Below are 20,668 nucleotides of genomic sequence, written 5' to 3' on the forward strand. Positions count from 1 at the left end.
TTTATGGTCTAGCATGTGGTCAATCCATGTACTGCTGAAAAGAATGTAAAATGTTTAAATGTAGCATTGAAAGTTCTGTAGACATCTGTTAGATCCATTTGGGCTATATTGTCGATTAAATCTGTTGTTTCCTTGTTGATCTTCTGTCCAGTTGATCTATTTCTGAGAGTGGAGTATTGAAGTCCCCTGGTATTATTGTACTGGAGTCTAAGTCTCCCTTTAAGTCCCTTAACATATCTTTTAAATAAACTGGTGCCCTGTAATTAGGTGCGTATACATTTATAATAGTTACACCTTCCTGTTGAATTGAACCCTTAATCATTATATAGTGCCCCTCTTTGTTTCTCTTAACAGTTTTTGTGTTAAAGTTTATTTTGTCTGATATTAATATGGCTACACTTGCTTTTTTTGGTTTCTGTTGGCATGGAATATCTTTTTCCAACCTTTCATTTTCAGTCTGCATGCATCTTTGTTGGAAAGATGTGTTTCTTGTAGGCAGCAAATAGATGGTTTTTGTTCCTTAATCCATTCAGCCAGTCTGTGTCTTCTAACTGGAGAGTTGAGGCCATTAACATTCAATGTGACTATTGATATGTAGTAACTTTGCCCTGCCATTTTCCCAAAGATATTTTCTAATATATGCTTTGAGTTTCCTGTGATCTTTTACTGAGTGGTTTTCTTCCTTTACCTTTTTTCATATTGATGGCCATGTTTCTGTGTTTCTGTGTATAACACATTTTTAAGCATCTTTTGCAGGGCTGGACAAGTGGCAACAAATTCTTTCAATTTCTGTAAAAGCTGATACTTCCTTAGAAAGAAGGAAATTTCTTCATGATTAGAACATGGAAATCATGCCTGAGTTTGTAACTTGCTGCCCTGGAAAACTCAGAATTCAAAACTGTAAGATTAACACCAGCCTGCCTGAGTCTCAAGCCGCCTGTCTGCCGGCCCAATAGATTTAAAACTCGCCAACTGCCAACCTGCCAACCATCCATCAGCTGAGCCATTTCCTTAAATGTGCCCTCTCTCTCTCTCTCTCCTCCTCCTCCTCTCTCTCTCTATCTCTCTCTGCCTCTGAAATTTCCTAATAATATTGCTCAATGCAATTTACATACACCTTTAGGTTGTTTCTTTTGTAATTGGCGGAATAATAGTCTATGCCCATTTATCTAGATCATTTAATATAAATAGAATTATTTTTCATTTTTTTTTTGACAGGCAGAGTGGATAGTGAAAGAGAGACAGAGAGAAAGGTCTTCCTTTGCCATTGGTTCACCCTCCAATGGCCGCTGCGGCCAGCGCATCATGCTGATCCGAAGCCAGGAGCCAAGTGCTCCTCCTGGTCTCCCGTGCAGGTGCAGGGCCCAAGCACTTGGGCCATCCTCCATCTTCTTCCCGGGCCATAGCAGAGAGCTGGCCTGGAAGAGGGGCAACCGGGATAGAATCCAGCGCCCCAACTGGGACTAGAACCCGGTGTGCCGGAGCCGCAAGGCGGAGGATTAGCCTGTTAAGCCACGGCGCCGGCCTAGAATTATTTTTAAAACAATTTTTAGTGCCAATGTCCTGTTCTTGTTGTCATTCTGTAAGACCAAGTGCTCATCTACTAATGCCCAGATTATCTATTATCTTGTTCTCCCTTCTTGTATAAATGTGATGGTTAATCCCCCCCCCCAAAAAAAAAAACACATATTGTCAATACATAGAGATTGTTCTAATTCTGAGATAAATCTAAATATTCTAAAGTATCAAATAAGATAAAGCCCTACCTTTACGATACCTATCATTAAAACCCTTCACAATTAGATCTTCCTAGATTGCTATTTCCTCAATTCTAGGATAAATTCTATTTTCTATTCAAGTCAAATTCCTCATCATCCCAAGAATTAAGCTCACTGGTGCCCTCTTTTTTATTCTGTTATTTCTTTATTTCTCATTATAATGACACACTCTACTCTTTTTTTAAGTTTATTTATTTTCTTTTTTGAAAGTCAGAGATACAGAGAGAGAGGAAGATGAGAATGGGAGAGGGAAATATTCCATCCACTGGTTCACTCCTCAGATGGCCACAACATCCAGAATTGGTCCAGGTTGAAGCCAGGATCCAGGAGTTTCATCTTAGTCTCCCACATAGGTGGTAGGGTCCCAAACACTTGAACCATTTTCTGCTGCTTTTTCCAGGCAATTAGCAGTGAGCTGGATCTGACATAGAACAACTAGGATACAAACTGCTGCCCAAATGGGATGCTGGCATTTTAGGTGGTGGCTTACCCACTGTGCCACAACAACAGCCCCATGTGCTGTGTTCTTAAGTTTATGTAAATCCTTTCTTACATTGGAACCCTCGCTTGTACTTTATATCTGCCTAAAAATCCCTATACTGTTCTAGTCTGCCATGAAGACCTTCTTATTTGAATGCTATATAGTCTAACATAGACTATCATAGACACACAGAATCAAAAACATTGAAAAGATTTCAGAGTTCTTCCATTCCATCCATTATCAAGGCATGAAATACTTTTGACAATATTCTCAACAGTGGTCTTTCACTCTCCTGCACACCTCCAGTGATGAGGAATTCATTACATTCTCTGCATTGTATTTCACTAACAGATCCTACTGCAAAAAGAATCTTCTGCTATAGTTTGCCTGATGGATGTCCCAAAGGTCCATATGTCAAAGACATGTCCCTATGATGGTGCTACTAGAGCATGGGAAACTTTTAGGATATGTGGTTTAATGGGAATTTCTAGGGTCATATGGGTATGGCCGTATCAAGTAGTCTCATGTGACCTCTTGAGTTCTCACAAGAGGGTTGTTACAAAAGCCTGAATTTGGCTCCACCAAATCTCTCTTCATCTCTGCTTCTGGCTCAAGATGTGCCCATGTGTTCTGTAGCATGATTTTACCATTGCCATCTACCATTTTCTATTTTGTCTAACACAGAACTAACCCAATATAGGTGCCATGCCCTTGAGCCTCCAAAACTGTTAGCTAAATAAATTTTTGTGTCTTATAAAATTAACTGTGTCAGTCTTTTCATTAGATTAACATGAAGCTGACCATTATAGAAAATTGGTACCAAAAGTGGGGTAGTTACTGTAATTAAGCCTGAATATGTTGACCTGAATTTGGAAATGGTTAATAGAAAAATTTGGAAGAATTTAAAAGAACAGGCTTGAAAAGGCTTAGAATACAATTAGTTGAGCAATACTGATGATCCTGGTGAGGATTCAGTATACCAGAATGTTGATAGAAACATGGATTATAAAGGGCATGCCAATGATGTTTCAAATGGAATTGAGTATTCTTTGGGGGTACTGAAATAAAGACCATCTTCATTATACCATAGCAAAGAATCTTGCCTCATTGTGTCCATACTTAGACTACGTAGAAGGCGACATGAAGGATGGAGTAGTTTGATGGAGGGGATATCAAAACAGCAAATCATTCAGGCTCTAAAGTGGATGCTATTGGTCACTTTCAGCCAAATTTACAGTGTTCAATATGGAGCAGAGTGAAAACATTTGGAAAATTCACTCACTAGGTAGAACAAAAGTGAAAAAGCATGCATGGGTGTGGTCAAGGGGGATATGGTTGAGGAATAGTTAACCATCAGAACAATAAGAAAGTTTCATCAAGGGCATCTCAGAAATCTTTAAGGCTGTTCTAGTTCCCACAACAGACTCAGGTTTAGAAGTGCAAATTTGTTTCAAGGACTTTCCATGGAATGATCATTTCAAGGAAACGCTCTGGAGTTCCCTGTGCACCCTGAAGTGTCTTGGGATTTACTTCTGTATGTGTAGCTGGTAAAGCACTCCATTGCTGCTGCCATGCTTCAAGAAAGTCCATGTGCAATACCTGACAGTGGCCTTATCTACATGGTACTGGTTTTAAAATGTATGCAGAAAGCAAAAGTTATGGGTTCCATGGCAGCTTCCAGGAAGGTTGCAAAAAAAGGCCTCAGGGGACAAGAATTGTTGTATAGTGGATTAGACCACCACTTTTTACATCTGAGTCCCTTATTGGAGTGTCAGTTCAAATCACAGATGCTCTGCTTCTGATTCAGCTCCCTGTTAATGTACCCGGGAAGATAGTGGAAGATGGCCCAAGTACTAGTACCTCAGTCACACATTAGGGAGACCAGGATGGACTTCCTGGCTCCTGGCAGACTTGGCAGTTTTAGCTCTTTGAGTAGTGAATCAACAGGTGGAAGACCTCTTTCTCTTCCTCTCTCTCTCTCTCTCTCTCTCTCCCTCTCACACACACACACACACACACTCCTCCCTCTCTCCCTTTCTCTCTCTCTGTTACTTGTTTGGATAAATAAATCAATCTTTACAAGAAAAGCAAAAGAAGGCTTGAGAGGCCAGGAAAAAAGTGTGCTGCTAGATTGGATTCCCTGCAGAAACCCCCTATCCCCACCCCATCCCATGAATGGAAGTTTAATGAAGCTGTGGATGTAGAACTGCAGAATAGACTTGAGAAGTGGAGCAAATAGCAATGTGCAATATCTACCAGGAAAAGCTGCAAATAGCATACTACACAGTCTTGGAAAGCTGCAGACATCAGGGCAGTTAAATCCACAGAGGTGGGACCTGTGAGATCAGAAATTGTAGGGTTAACAGTGTGTGATGCTAACCTGGAAAAGCTGCAGACATGTGACTGTAACAGTCAGAAATTAAGCATGGGCTGAGTCCAGGAAAGCCATAGGGGCAGAGCTTCCAAAGGCCTTGGAAGTCTAATCCCTCTCTGTCCTAGTATGCACAATATGGTAGAGTTGGATCTTTAAAATCTGACATCTAATCTGCTGGATTTTGAGCTTGCTTTGAGATGATTACTTCTTTACTTATTCCTCGCCTTTGGAATAGGAATGTTTACCTGATGTCTGTCCTGCCATTTTTATCTTGGAAGTAGGCAAATGGTTTTGACTGTTAAACTTCACAAATGCAGAGTTTGCCTTGAGGCTCAGATAAGATTTTTAGATTTTTTAACTTTGAATTAAAACGGGTGTTAAGACTTTAAAACCATTGAGGATGGAATGATTCTTGTATTTTAAGAAGGATATGAGTTTTGAAGTGCCAAAAAAAGAATGTTTGAATATTATTTCTCCCATGAACTCCAGCAGAAAAATAGTCCCTAGTATCTTAAAAGGGTGGGAATTCATCTCAACTATAGTATTAGATGTGGAGGTCTTTGAAAAGTGATTAGATAAGATTAAATCATGTAGATGGATACCCAATGATTGAATTCTAGAGATAGAAAGATAAGATAGGCTCTTTGTGCCTCCTTGGGACTCTGCCAGCAAGAAAATCTTCAACAGATGAGGTTCCTAGACTTGCACCTTCAGAACCATGAACCTAGGTAAATCTGATTTCTTTATAAAGTTGATGTACTTCAAGTATTTTGTTAGAATAACAAAAAGCTAACACATCACATGAGAGAAACATCCAAGAAATGAAATGTTACCTATGGGATGTAACTTATAACATTCTTTCTTAAAAAGATTTGTTAATTTATTTACTTAGTAGAGAGAGAGAGATCTTCCATCCATTGGAGCACTCTCCCAAATTGCTGCAACAGCCAGGTTTGGGTCAGGCCAAAGCCAAGAGCCAGGAACTCCATCCAGGTCTTGCTTCCAAGAATTCCTCCACATGGGTGGCAGGTGCTCATGTATTTAGGTCATTTTCAACTCCACTTCCTGGGATGTGCATTAAGAGGGAGCTGAATTGGAAGCAGAGCAGAATGTACAATATTCTTTGTCAATATATAGACTACTAGAATATATAAATTTATCCCAGTATAGATAGTAAATTTTACCTAAAATAGTAAAGTTTGCCTAAAAATTGTACATTGGAACAAATAATATGGGCAGAAATTGGTCTCCTTTTTACTAGACTAACATTTCTTAATGACTTCCAACAATACTTCAGTCAGGTTACAAAGATATGCCCATCCAGATATTTTCTTTTAGTTAATTATATGATGTTTTATATCTGCCCTTGTCTTCATTGTCTACCAAAGTAGATTATGGCATCCTTCAGTCAAACACTGGCTTACTGTCCTCTTTTCTCTCTTTGAACCTACATCAGTGCAAGTAACTCTTTTTATGGAATTGCTCTGAAATAATCACTGAACTAATTTTAAAATTATTTAAGTAAGCAAACATACAAATCAGTAAACACTCTTAAAATTCTCTGTAGTATCAAACTTTAAGATCAAGCTATAGAGAAAATCCACTATGACTCTTCTTTCTCTTTCTTCTCTCTTATATTTTTTGCTTTATTTCTTCTTGAAAATACATGCCTACCAACAATAGTGAATTTCTTTATTCAAGAAAATATGTTAGTCTTTTCTTAACTGAAATATTTTTAGAATGAAGCTGACAGATGTAGATAACAGTAAAAAAAAGTTATATCAAGATTTTAAAATGAAATTATAAAGCAAGCCCACTTATCAAACTGCAAATTATTGGCCAACCAGAACTCAATCCAGGTTATCATTTGTGAGCTTTAAAGAACAATGGTTCCTATGTGGTAACCTTTTTTTTTGATTTTTCAATTTTATTTATTTATTTGAAAGGCAACATGATAGAAAGAGAGGAGGAGACAGAGAGAGAGAAAGAGATCTTTTGGAGCTGGTGCCGTGGCTCACTTGGTTAATCCTCCACCTGCAGTGCCGGCATCCCATATGGGCACCAGGTTCTAGTCCCTGTTGTTCCTCTTCCAGTCCAGCTCTCTGCTGTGGCCCAGTAGGGCAGTGGAGGATGGCCCAAGTGCTTGGGCTCCTGCACCCGCATGGGAGACCAGGAGGAAGCACCTGGCTCCTGGCTTCAGATTGGCGCAATGCCGGTTGTAGCGGCCGTTTGGGGAGTGAACCAGTGGAAGAAAGACCTTTCTCTCTGTCTCTCTCTCTCACTGTCTAACTCTATCTATCAAATAAAGAGAGAGAGAGAGAGAGAGAGAGAGAGATCTTTCATCAAAATGGCCATGACAGTCGAGACTGGGCCATGTAGAAGCCAGGAACTAGGAACTCTATCCAGATCTCCCATATGGGGTGGCAATGGCCCAAGTACTTTGGGCCATTTTCTCTTGCCATCCCAAACACATTAGCAGGGAGCTGGATCAATAGCAGAGCAGCTTGAACTCAAACCAGTGTTTAAATGGGATGCTAGCATTACTGGAAGCAGCCCAACTCACCAAGCCACAGTACCAGCTCCAGTAATCTCTTAATGTTACCCCTTTCCTTATTCCACTGTGTTGTAAATAAACTTGCATATAGTGCTTCTACTTTTCCAGAACATTGGATCACATGAACATTAGGGTCGCTGTGTTTGTTTTTAACCATCTCTTATGTATTCTTACACAGAAGGACATTAAAGGAGTCATTCTTTGTGTATATTCTTCATTTTCTAATAATCTTGCAATGTATTTGATAAAAAAAAAAACAAAAGAAGACATGGAATATGTAGCAAAGTGTTAAAACAAATAGTCAATCATGGAGATATACTAAAAGATATCAGTTTAATTGTACTGAACAAGAAAGAGAATAATGAAAGGAATAATTGGCAAGACAAGCATTAAGATGATCTGCTAGGTTATTTCTTCATTGCCAATTTTAGTTTATCAAGGAGGTATTTCATAGTGTAACAGAAAAAAATCTTTCATGTATCAAGCATTTAATTTTTTGTATGTAGTCAATATATGTTTCTCCAAAATGTCCACCAACAATCTTTCTGCCAATATAACCAATTAAGTTTCATTCTATAACAGCCTCAAAGGAAACAACTATAGTTTTTTGCTTTTGGTTTTTGTTTTTGTTTTTGTTTTTGTTTTTTTTTTTTGACAGGCAGAGTGGACAGTGAGAGAGAGAGACAGAGAGAAAGGTCTTCCTTTGCTGTTGGTTTACCCTCCAATGGCCGCCACGGCCAGTGCGCTGCAGCCGGCGCACTGCGCTGATCCGAAGGCAGGAGCCAGGTGCTTCTCCTGGTCTCTCATGGGGTGCAGGGCCCATGCACTTGGGCCATCCTCCACTGCACTCCCGGGCCACAGCAGAGAGCTGGCCTGGAAGAGGGGCAACCGGGACAGAATCCAGCGCCCCAACCGGGACTAGAACCCGGCGTGTGGATGCTGTAGGCAGAGGATTAGCCTATTGAGCCACGGCGCTGGCCACAACTATAGTTTCTTAAAGGGACAGACCACACTAGTGGGCAGCTAAGCATTCCTCTACTTTCCATCAGTAATTCAAGAACATGGTAGCAGCCCACCACTGTCTTATGGTAGCAACACCTGAATGGCTGACGGTTTTTTGTTTTTTGTTTTTTGCTTTTTTTTTTTTTTTTCTCTCTCTCTGCCCTCTTCTGATAAGCCAATATCAACACCAGACTCTCATAGCAGCAGCTGTGACAATCAAGGGGAATTCTGAAGATTCTCACTCTCTTGACCGGCCACAAGGCACACAGAGCAGTGATATTTGTGCCCTAACATGAGGAACCTATAATGCCAACTTTCTACCCAGAAATTCAGGAAGGGAATACCACATTAAACAGATACTAGAGATAAGATCAAAGGAAGGCGAGAGCTGGATAAAGGAACACTTTAAATCTGTGTGTTTTGAGATCACTCACAAGCTGAACTTTACTTGAATGAAGCCAATCAAAATCACTGCATCAAAGAATTAAGACTGAACTACAGAATAAACCACTAAACTGGTATCTGGATGTTATATGATTGGAGGAGACCAAAAGAGCTCTAGAGAGCTTTTGAAAACTAAACTGGCTTTAGACATCACACAGGAAAAAAAAATCATGTATTTGAAGTTTATATCTTACTGGGTCTGCTTTTAAAAAAAATAGGGGTGAGGGGGCTGGCACCGCAGCTCAATAGGCTAATCCTCCGCCTAGTGGCGCCAGCACACCGGGTTCTAGTCCCAGTCGGGGTGCCGGATTCTGTCCTGGTTGCCCCTCTTCCAGGCCAGCTCTCTGCTGTGGTCCGAGAGTGCAGTGGAGGATGGCCCAAGTGCTTGGGCCCTGCACCCCATGGGAGACCAGGAGAAGCACCTGGCTCCTGGCTTCGGATCAGCGCGGTGCGCCCGCCGCAGCACAGCAGCCATTGGAGGGTAAACCAACGGCAAAAGGAAGACCTTTCTCTCTGTCTCTCTCTCTCTCACTGTCCACTCTGCCTGTAAAAAAGTAAATAAATAAAATTTAAAAATTAAAAAATAGGGGTGAGGGGTATCAAAGTTCTCCAGATTTTCATAAGTCTGTGTCTCATAATGGAACAGAATTCTTTATTTGAATATTTCAAAAGATACAATTCAAAATTACTCAATGTACAATGTACATTGTACAAAGTACTGGGGAGACTGAAACAACTTTAAGAGAAAATGCAATCAGTGGAGATGACAACTCCATATGACTTGTATATTGGAATTCTCAGAAACCAGCTTTCAAATACTCTATAACAATGACTCAGGAAGGAGGGAAAAGTACTCTTGAAGCAAATGGAAAAAAATAAAAGTTCTCAAAAAATAAATAGAAACTATCAAAAAACAAATGTAAATTTTGAAGCTAAAAAATAAAATAAGTAAAATAAAAAAATCCATGGAGGATTACAAAAGGAGAATTAAAAGAACAAGTGTATGTGAAGCTAAATCAATAAAAATGATCTATTTTGAAATGAAAAAGGAAAAAATGAGTTAAATAGGTGAACACAGCCACAGGACCTGTGAGACAAAATTAAAATTCTAACACCTATGTCATAAGTGTCTCAAAAGTAGAGGGAAGTATGTTTGAAGAAATTATGCCTGGAAATTTCCCAAATTTCGTGAAAGTCATGCACTTACAGATCAAAGAACATTAGCAAACTCTAAATAGCATAAACGTTAAAAAAGAAACCTAATTGTAGCCAGAGATAAAAGAACATAGAACCAAAAAAAAAAAGACAAGTCTAATGGATTGGAAACCACGAGGACCTTATGGCAATGGAGTAGACTTGAGGTGCCACCTCGATTGATCCCCCGAAACAGGGGTCTGGGAAGCAACCCGTCCTAATTAACTGGCCTGCCTCATTCTATGGTGAGAAAAACGCAGTAACGATCAGTGCCTGAACAACCAACCCTGTGACGGAAGTTTGTACTCAACCAATGTCAGTTAGAAAATGAGTAATTGGGTGAATGAACAAGTAAGTGAATGAATGGATGTTTCAGCACAGGCAGTTTTCTTGTACTTGTCCCCGTTTGGAACCCCCAGCGCAGCCAGGCCCGAGGCCACGGGAGGCAAGGAAGTGGAAGGCGCGGCCGGTGGCTGGCAGGGGAAAGGCTCTGCCTGGCGCTACGCTGGAAACTCCCTGCTCGGCTGTCCCTCCCGCCTTTATATAAATTCTCCGAATCACCTTTGCATAGAAAATAAAAGTGCTTTGTAAGGAAGGTCTGGAAGTGGCGGAGGGCTCTCAAGGCATCCCGAGAGGCCTCGGTCGCTGTCTGGGGGGCCCCTGGTACGGCCTGTGGGATCGGGGCTGTCCTAAGAGGTTGCCGTGGCCCGGGCCGGCGTGGCCGGTAGCCTCGTGCTCACTCCCAAAGCTGTGGCACGGCCACCTGCTGTAGGGGCAGCAGCTGGAAGAAGTACAGCTTACAGCCCATGGCCAGCAGGGCGTGAAGCAGCACCACCGTGGACAGCAGCGCCGCGGCCGACAGCCTGCTGTCCTCACGAACCACGGGCCAAAGAGCGCCAGGGCCAGCGCCTCCAGCAGCCGCTGCAGCCACCGCACAGGGATGAGCCACAGGACCACAGTGCAGATGAAGACGACGAGGGAGTAGCCGTAGACATACACGGTCTCCAGGAAGGTGTATGGCCCCACCGCGCACCCGGACAGCCTTGCGCCACCGCACGAAGCCCCACAGCTCCAGCGGCCGAGCCACTCATAGCAGTAGATGGTGATGCCTGCCACGGTCACTTTGTGGAACTGGGGGCTGTAGTGGATGGAGGGGTCCCTCCTCTGGGCCAGCACCAGGGTCAGATTGCCGGTGACAGCAAGGACGAAGGCCAGAGTGGCACAGATCCAGAAGGGGCCGTAGAGATCCGGCCGGTTCCGCAGCCGATGCCGGATGAAGTAGTGGCCAGGCCGCGGCAGCAGGGATCCCTTGATGCTGTCTAGGACCTGACAAGTGTCCACGTTAAAGAAGCTCTGGTAGTAGCCAAAGGTCTCAAAACCCTAACTTTAAATCTGCATTATTCTCTCACATGTGGGTTATTTGGGGCTAGTCCCTAAACCTCATATTTGAGGAAGTCAGACAAATTACCAAGCAAGAGAAGAGATTTTGACTCTGAAAATACTTAATAAATCTGAACTGGGACACAAATGAAAGACATTTTATTTATTACTTGCAATACATTTTTACATTTTTACAAACATAAGGTGCTGGGTCAAGAAAAGATAAAGATGTGGAAGAAAAGTCATGATTTTTGTAATAACTCCTCCTTGAAGAAAAAAATAACAGGAATTAATTATAGTTGGTGAAGGAGTTAATATATTTCATATTATATCAAAATATGCAAATAAATAGATAAAAAAGAACATAAGAAGTAAAAAGGAAACAGCTTTGAACTTTTTTTAAAGATTTATTTATTAATTTGAAAGTCAGAGTTACAGCGAGAGAGAAACAGAGAGGAGAAAGATCTTCCATCCACTGGTTTACTCCCCAAATAGCTGCAAAGAGTAGGGCTTGGCCAGGCCGAAGGCAGAAGCCAGCAGCTTCTTCTGGGTCTCCCATATAGGTACAAGGGCCCAAGCACTTGGGCCATCCTCCACTGCTTTCCTAGTCCCCTTAGTAGGGAGCTAGATCAGAAGTGGAATGACTGGGACTTGAACCAGTGCCCATATTGAATGTCAGCACTGCAGAGAGCAGCTTGACCTGCTTTGCCATAACACTAGCCCCAACTTTGGACATTTTTATTTCCAAACGTTTTATTTGCTTTTTCTGCTATAAAATCAGTGAGGCACAAAATAATACTGTGGTAAATTACCTTATCTCAAAAAGTATAATACAAAATAAAGTAATACATGCCAACTTATCTGATAGTTACATTATATTTCTCATATTTAATTTATATTTCCCCCAGAACTTACCCTTTTTCAGCTTTACCATTTATAATTTATCATATTTCGAATGAATTGAATCTCTTCAGTTATACATGATTTCCAGAAACGCTTGGTAACCATCTCATTGTTTTCTGCAGAAGTGGCTTTTGAAACAGTCAGAGATTCCTAAGTATGCCTCCGCTAAGTGCCTTACAGCCTCAGATGTCTCCTGAACTGATGTCCACAGTAACACTGAGGAAGGCTTAATGATTTGTGCCTTGAGATTTTTCTGTTGGACTCTAGGAATGAAAGAAGTCTCCAGTAATAGCTTTATGAAATGCATAAGTCATGCTTTGTTAATGTTGATGAATTAAAGAAAGACAATTTTCTACAACTCACCCTTTCTTCTACCAGCAACAATGCTCATGAGAAAAAGAAAGATTCCATTCTGGATCATCTCAAGCTGTAAAAAGGTAGTTGTTACTTATGCAGATATGCAAGAATATAGAACTCAAGCATGCCTCCGACCCTATTTCAAAACACAGAATTTCACTTCCTTCGAGAAAGATATTTCTTGCACTAACCTATATAGCATTTGACACCTACATATTCCACAAATACCACACTTCATTCTAATATACCATTTTCTAAAAGTATTTGATCTATATTGCATACAATATTATTTTAAAAGCAAATCAGTGTACTTAATATTATATTGTAAAGATGAAGAAGATAAGTATTTGTGTCAACAGAGGTAATTTCAAACCCAGCAGATTTTTTTTTTAGATTTAAAACAAGATTGATTAGAGTTGAAGACCTCCAGCCAGAGTGGCATGAGGGGACTCCAGGAGAGACAAAACCTGAAGGGACGGGTGGTATTGGGGTTTTTAAGTACAGTTTTGGAGAAAACAAAAATTTGACAATCAGGTTGACATTCAGTTACAAGGCAAGGACAAAACTCATCAAAAGACCTGATCTGTAATCTTTTTATGCTGTCTGGCTTGCTCATGATAAAACAAAAGAGCCTTCAGGAGGATGGGATACCTAATTTTTTTTACAGTAAACTGGGAGGTCAGAAGGAAGGAGTCACCACCCCCTTGCTATTCTTATAAGATTGGAAATTCCTAAGGAATGGGGCAGTTACTTTTTGCCTTGCTAAGGGTAATTTCCTGAGGAAAAAACATTTTGCATCCTCAGTTTCCACTGGGACCAACCTGACTGCCCATTAACCCATCTGACTCCTCACATTCCCTCTCCCAGAAGAATGGACCCTAACTTCTGTTAGGAGAACTGGGAGATGACTGCTCTGGCTGCTTCATGCTGAAAAGGGGCGTTGGGAATGGCAGTCAAGACAGGATTCCAGCAAGAGATGGCCTCTGGAGGATATGCAGTGCCAGCTTGCAGAAACTGCCTCCATCTGAGGTTTCATGTGCATGGCCCTCCAGGATTTCACTATTTCAAGTCTGGAGAAAGATTAGATACACAGGATCTAGAACAGAGTCGTTGACTGAGAACCCAAGAAAGTTGCTATCTAAACCACCAGAAAGTTTTCCCACTGAAAGGCAAATAGAAACTAACAGGAGGGGGCTTGATAATAATCAGGTGGGCTTAACAGCCTGGCCAGGTATGAGGCTCAGACCTATCTCTCCACATGGAGTGCTGGAAGAGGCAAACGAGGGAGGTGTGGACCTCCTTAGGGAAGGAACCCTGTTGACTTCCGTTACCTAGCTGGCCTGGGAGGGAAGCTGGCATCTCTAAAAGGAAATTTACCATTTGGCCATTTACCATTTACCATTTGGCCATCCCCTCAGCAGCAGTGGTTACTTTGGAAGCCGGGCCAAGTGAGGTTTTTTTTTTAGCTAAGAGCCAACAAGGTCTGTATCTCTGACCCAGGAGTCCTTCAACCGCTAGGGCAGTTCCATTTCCAGGGACCCAGCTCATTGCTGGCAGAGCAGCCAGGGCTTTTCATAGGCTGACTTCTGCTGAAGCCCTGGGTTTCCACATCAAAAAACCAATGCCATTTGTGGTGGACTGGTCTGTTGGGTCTCCTTGATGGTAGATCATGTGTAAAGCAGCCATGAATCAGCCTGCCAACTGTCTTTACATTGCTTCTGCTGCCTAACTTGCTCTTCTCCCTCCTGGTTTCTGGTAAAGGAGACCACAGAGGCAGCCTTTAAGAGGATGCAGGTGGGCTGGCACTGTGGCTCACTAGGCAATTCCTTCGTCTGTGGCGCCGGCACCCCGGGTTCTAGTCCCAGTTGGGGTGCCAGATTCTGTCCTGGTTGCTCCTCTTCCAGTCCAGCTCTCTGCTGTGGCCCAGGAGTGCAGTGGAGGATGGCCCAGGTCCTTGGGCCCTGCACCCGCATGGGAGACCAGGAGGAAGCACCTGGCTCCTGGCTTCAGATTGTTGCAGCGCGCCAGCAGTAGTGACCATTTGGAGAGGTAAACCAACAGAAGAAGGAAGACCTTTCTGTCTCTCTCTCACTGTCTAACTCTGCCTGTCAAAAAAAAAAAAAAAAAGAGGATGCAGGTGAAGGAGATGTTCAGTTGCATTCCTAATCTTTGGTGGTCTATGCTAGGAATCTATAGTCACAAGCATGTTCTGAGAGTGGTTTTTCTGTGAGGTAGACAAAGCCCATGAGGAAAGCTATGTCCTCACTTGAACGTAAAACATGATGACAACCTTATCTATAAAATCTGAAGTCATTAGTAAAACTTTCCCTTTGTTTGGTTTGAAAAGGGAAATTTTGCCTATTTATTGTGCCCATGGCAAAGTAAATCTAGGTGTGAAATCGCAATTTAAGCTCTCATTTTGGCTATGTTATTATTACAGAAAAATGTTAGACATCCCTTTCATAAGGTCTAAAGATCAAACTGTACATCCTGGAGAGTGCTTCAGAATAGAATCAATTTCCCATCTTGAAGAGAGTAGAGAAATGAGGGAACAGGTCACCATTTCCAGATCACTTACTGTCAATAACTTAATATCAAATGAAAATTTAGGAAGCAAGTTTAACTGTTAAATAACAACTTATGAAAACATTTATCAGAAGGTTCAATGCCTTCTAGAAGTTTTACAATAGTATATGTATTTGGAAACATTGCTTAAATATCTAACACACATGTAACTTGTTTGATCAGCAAACCCAAGTACAAATATGTCAATGACTTAAACATTTTTAGTTTCCTTCAAACAACAAATTTAAAACATCTGATACAGAGATTTATTTAGGTCATGTGAACCAAAAAGTTATCTTTGAGTAATTTAGCAGGTGATCTTTGACTATCAGTTGCCCTGGGACTGTCTATTCTCTGCCACAAGATTGCTATACGGCTTTGGCCAAAGACTGCTCAGCCAAGATTCCATACCATAAAATAAAATTGTGAAGTTTCTCTGAACATCACCTATGAATCTACAAATGCTCATGGAGAAAGATATGATATGTCACTTAGATTTATTTGGTTACAAACAAAAGAAACTGACCAGCTAGCTGAGGTTAAACTGGAATTTATTGGAAGAATATTGTGCAGTCCCACAGAAACTATGAGATGGTGGTTGAAAAAGCAGACCTAAACAAGCAAGCAGCCTGCAGGTTCCAGGTGACAGGAAATAAGGAGCAATCTCCTCAGGTAGTCAATGATATTTTTTTGTAACCCTTAATTCAAAATTCATATTCCTAGCACAAATGATCCCTTAGGCCTATCACTACACATCACTGTCTAGAGGACTTCAATCTTCTTGACTTAAAGTTTTCCTAAACTGACTCATAATGATGAAGAGGATTTATATTCAACAACAAGGGTCTATTACTAAATAGATTATAGTAGATTAATTAGAAATTAAATTATCAAAGTAGATTTAGAAGAGTTGATTCTAAAAAGCCATGGAAAATATAAGCAAAGAGCTTGTAGTTTGACATTTAATGTAACATAGCATAGACTTTTTACTGTAGGCATTTTTTAAGGAATTTAGGATTAATATTACAAGTGCTTTTCTTTACCAAGGAACGGAAATAATGGAGCACTGATTATGAGAATTGGTGATTCCATAGAAATTATTTTCAATAATAAACTTGTGTTAATGGATCTGCCCTAAAATACTCAAAATAGTCAGAGGAAATACTTAGATGTACAGGTTGGGTTGGATTTTTCAATTAATGGAGACAATATTGGCATGGTGTTTGTTCCAGTAGAGCCATCATTTAAATTTGATGGCACATGATACTATTTTTACCTCGCAAGTATCACCTCCTCCAAATCCCTCCTAAATTCCACCACCAGAAAGCCACTGCTTTGAGATGAGTTTTGCCTTGCTCTTCTATTCATATGTTCCATTGTTTGTTCATTATCACATAAATGCCCATTTGATGTAATCATCCATTAGAAAAGCATTAATATTGAATGCCTTCCTCTCCGAAGGCAACACAGACATCTCTGAGATGGTAAAGTTAAAAATCAACCAAAGGGAAGTCGGCACTGTGCCATGGCAAGTAAGGCTTCCACTTGCAGCGCCGACATCCCACATGGGTGCCAGTTCAAGTCCCAGCTGCTCCACTTCTGATACAGCTCTCTGCTATGGCCTGGGAAAGCAGTGGAAGACAGCCCAAGTCCGGGACCCAGAGGAGGTTCCTGGCTTCTGGCTTTGTATTTTGTCACAGCTCTGGCCATTGCGGCCATCCAGGGGTGAACCAGCAGATGGAAGACCTCTCTCTCTCTCTCTCTCTCTCTCTCTCTCTCTCTCTCTTGCTCTCTCTGTCTCTGTGCCTCTCTGTAACTCTTTCAAATAAATAAATAAATCTTAAAAGTCAAAGGAACTAAAGACTCACAGAGAGGAAAGCAAGGGAAAGAGAGTGCTGCTTGAGGCCTCCTCTGCTGGAAATAGTACTTAGTTTTCTGCCCTCCCCACCCAACAGCCACTCTAAAATCAGTAGGGTTTGATTAAACTGAAAACTTATTTCTACACTTGTTGGACATAAAAACTATAGCCTTTTGTTTTATAAAATCAACCTTCAAATTATTGAAGTCTCTGTTCTGCTTGTTTAAAATATTTCATGTACCCATTTAAATAAGACTTGTTATGTATGTTGGACTTTTGAATAATTATGACTTTTCTAACACTTCCAATTTATCAGTACCTCATTTGGTTTCAACCTATTGACTTTATTATAAAAATCATCCATTCAGTCAGACTTGTCTTTTTTAATATTTGTAACATTATTTATTTCTCTTAATAAGACATAATAAACCTTTCTAAAATGTTTCTCCTATACACATACGTATTACAAACTTCAAGTTTCATTGCTTTGTAGCAAACGATAAAATACAACTTACGGGAGGCTCTGGATATCTTATGGCAAGAGTCTCTATGGGTTCACTGGATTTAACTGAAAGGTGGTCACAAGCTTACACCTAAATACGCAAATCGTGCTTAACACTGCCTTTGCAATGCTTAAACACCTTCCTAAGAGTGAACAAAATGGACAGCTGTTACTTTTGTGCATGATATTCTTAGAAAACTCCCTGCTCATACTGAACCAATTGATTATTTGGCTTTATTCTGTCGTTGTAGTGATAAATATCTCCTATATTTTTAGAACACAATAATCCATAGTAAAAGTGAAAATATTCTAACATAAATACATGAAAAGAATGTTTAAAAAAATATTCTTCCAGAGTCAAAATGCCAGAGTACTTGTAGTTTTATAGTTAGCTTGGCAGTCATAAAAAGCCCTGTTGAGAACATTACAGTAAACCACACATTGAAGCCAAAGTAAAAATAGTAGTTTTTAAAAGCTAAGAACAAAGAAGTTTATCCACAGCTGAGAAGTTACAAATAATTCTAGTGGAACTTTTAACTTGGAAAAGGAGCATAACTATTTACCAATAGAACATTCCAAATTGAACCGCCCCAGGGCTGAGTGGTAATGCTGCTACCTTTTACAGTTTTCTTCCATCTGTCTCTCACTGTCTAGATTTTGATTTCAGACTCGTCGTTTTCTCTTTCCGAGCAGTACACTTTTTTGACAGTAGAGGGCACTTTGAATTTAGACAAAGCCCAAGAAATCTCTGAATCTTCAGAGAGCTTTTGTTTGATTATAAAGAAATAAAATACAATTTTAGTCTGTGTTTTAGATGATGCATATTTTAAACTGTATGGTATAAAAATCTGTTTCTATTATGTGAAATCATTTTCTCCTTTTGTATTGTTTCATAAAAATACTGTAATATGAATTTCATGCAATGTCACTGTTTGGAAGAGATCCATGGTAATATGACAAAAAATTGTTATCAACCTGTGAATGAATAAATCTTTGATTTTTTATTTAATGAAAAGAGCCATTGAAGAACAAAAATGCAGGTATACATTAAGCAAAACCTCAAAAATACATCAAAATACTAACATCACAGTGTAAAAATATAAAATAATGAAATCAGAGGCACAAGAATTCCATTCATCCAAGTTCCTTTTTAGAAAGCTACTTAAAGGTTATTCTTGGTGAGAGTTAAATTTTCATTTATCACTTTATTAAAATTTTTTTAATCTAGTTTTTGCAAATAGTATTAAAATAATCTGATGGTCCGTTTTCTTAATTCTTTTTAAGAAAATTCTTTTCGAATTTGTGTGAAATGCATCAACATGTTGCTGAAATTTATGCAAAATACTTCATCTAAATATATATGTCTTTCTAATACAAAGAAATAACTTGATAACATTCCTTTAGGTAACATGAAATCTTACTTATAAATATTCTACTCTATTTCAAAGAACCAAAAACCAAAATACAATGCATTTTAAAATTTCAAAATAGTCTATTACTATTGCTGTATCTTTTGTCACCACATCAAATAATGACTTCCTTGATTTTTAAGGCACTAAGTTCTTTCACCCCTCCAAATGTTCATTTTCCCGTGCACTTGAATACCTGTTGCCGCATTTGGAAAAGTAAAATATTTGAAGTATGACTCTTTGTTCAATCCAATCAAGAATGGACCTACTTGGTGACGTCCCCAGTTTTACCCTTCAAGTAGCTTATACTTGAAAAGAGGAAATGAAAGACACAGAATGCATCTATCTATTTCTCTAGCAAGTAAACAGTGTGCCTGAAATCTGCAATGGTAAAATGCCCAAGTGTATAAATACGTAATTGTTTGGCAGAACAGTATGTGAAATATTATAAACTTCTGGGCATAGTTAAATGGTCATATGGAGTAGTTTTAAGTGAAAGTAAACAGGATGAATACAAATGCCAAAAGAAATGTACAATTAGTTTTGCCTGAGAATTTAACAGAGACAAATCCGTACTTGCAAAAAGGATTTATTGATTGTTTGCTTATCTAAATAAGGAAAAATAAAATTGAATGCTTCCACTCACCCTGACATCCAAAATTATGAGAAAAAATAATATAGAGATGTGTGCCTCACATGTAACCTTGCCCTGTGTAATTTTCATAAATGAAAAGCAAATAAACAGCAATTGTCTGTACCCTAAATGCACTGCGGCGTCCAGTCATATTTATCCTTACTCCTTGCCTCATTTATTATTGCTGGTAAACTGTGTATTTGCCACTAACACTGTCTGAATAGATTTGAAACAGTAAGTGTAACGGGCTCAAATGGACAGTGCCTATTATCTCTTCCCTCTTCTCCCGTGCCCTTTTATGGCCTATAACTTCATTCAATCTGTAGCTACATTTATGTTCCTTTTACAACAAAAAGGGTCATAATGCTGCCTCTGATAATACTGAAATTGCCTAATTTGTTCATCTTCTTGCAAGGCCTCAGAGCTGGTCACCTTCTCAAGTTATGCCTGGGTTTGTCCCCATCAACTTTGGGGAAAATCAAGATTCCGTTTAGGCACCGGCCATCTCGCCCACAAAATGCCTCAGGGCTGGACGAATCAACCAGAGAGAGGTGGTGGGGACGAGGCAAGGCCTAGTCTCACCGGCCCGGGGAACTCTCTCTCTCCCAGCCGCAGGGACCCCCACTGGAGCAAGCCCAGGCGTCCCCAGCGAGCTTCTCTTCTCGGCGGGGAGGGGGCAGTTCTGCAAATCCCCAAGGCTGGGCGCGAGCCGCCGGTCAGCTGACGCTGCGAAGGGGAGAGTGAAGGAATGAGAGGAATTTGCTTGCTCAGAAGATGGGAGCGATAGGGACTCCCCATTCCGACCCCGAGCGCGAGCAGGCGCGGGGGCGAAGCCGGGCCTCCCCGCAGCTGTTGCCACTCGGGCTGTCAGCGCGGCGGCCTCTCCTTGCGGCCGCGCCGCTGGGACTCTGATGGCCGTGCGGGGCCGGCCGCTGCAGCTGCTACTGCCTTGACTGTTGCCCCTGACCCTTCTGCTGTTTCTTCCTTGATTTTAGCATCAGCTTTTTTTCTCCCCCTCTCCTTTTTCCTAGCAGCACCTCTTGTAAAAAGGCAGAAAACAGCCTCCACATTTGCTAGATAGAGCGCATGGGTGCGGGGGAGAGAGGCCGGGGCGGAGTGCTCCAGGCTTGGAACAAAGCTGGGATCCCAGGCCCCTCCTGTCCCTTCTCCCCGCTCTGGTTAGCGGTGTCCTTCCTGCTGCAGCAATGCTTTGTCAGCCTCGTGCCGGGAGCG

General features: G+C 40.8%; 1 pseudogene; it reads right to left on the bottom strand.

Annotated features, from left to right (window-relative positions):
* Window positions 1-10,563: 10,563 nt before the first annotated feature.
* Window positions 10,564-20,233, bottom strand: LOC133763040 (protein YIPF2-like; annotated as a pseudogene).
* Between the last annotated feature and the right edge of the window lie 435 nt (window positions 20,234-20,668).

The sequence above is a fragment of the Lepus europaeus genome, chromosome 1, assembly GCF_033115175.1.
Source record: "Lepus europaeus isolate LE1 chromosome 1, mLepTim1.pri, whole genome shotgun sequence".
In the NCBI taxonomy this organism is placed as follows: Eukaryota; Metazoa; Chordata; class Mammalia; order Lagomorpha; family Leporidae; genus Lepus; species Lepus europaeus.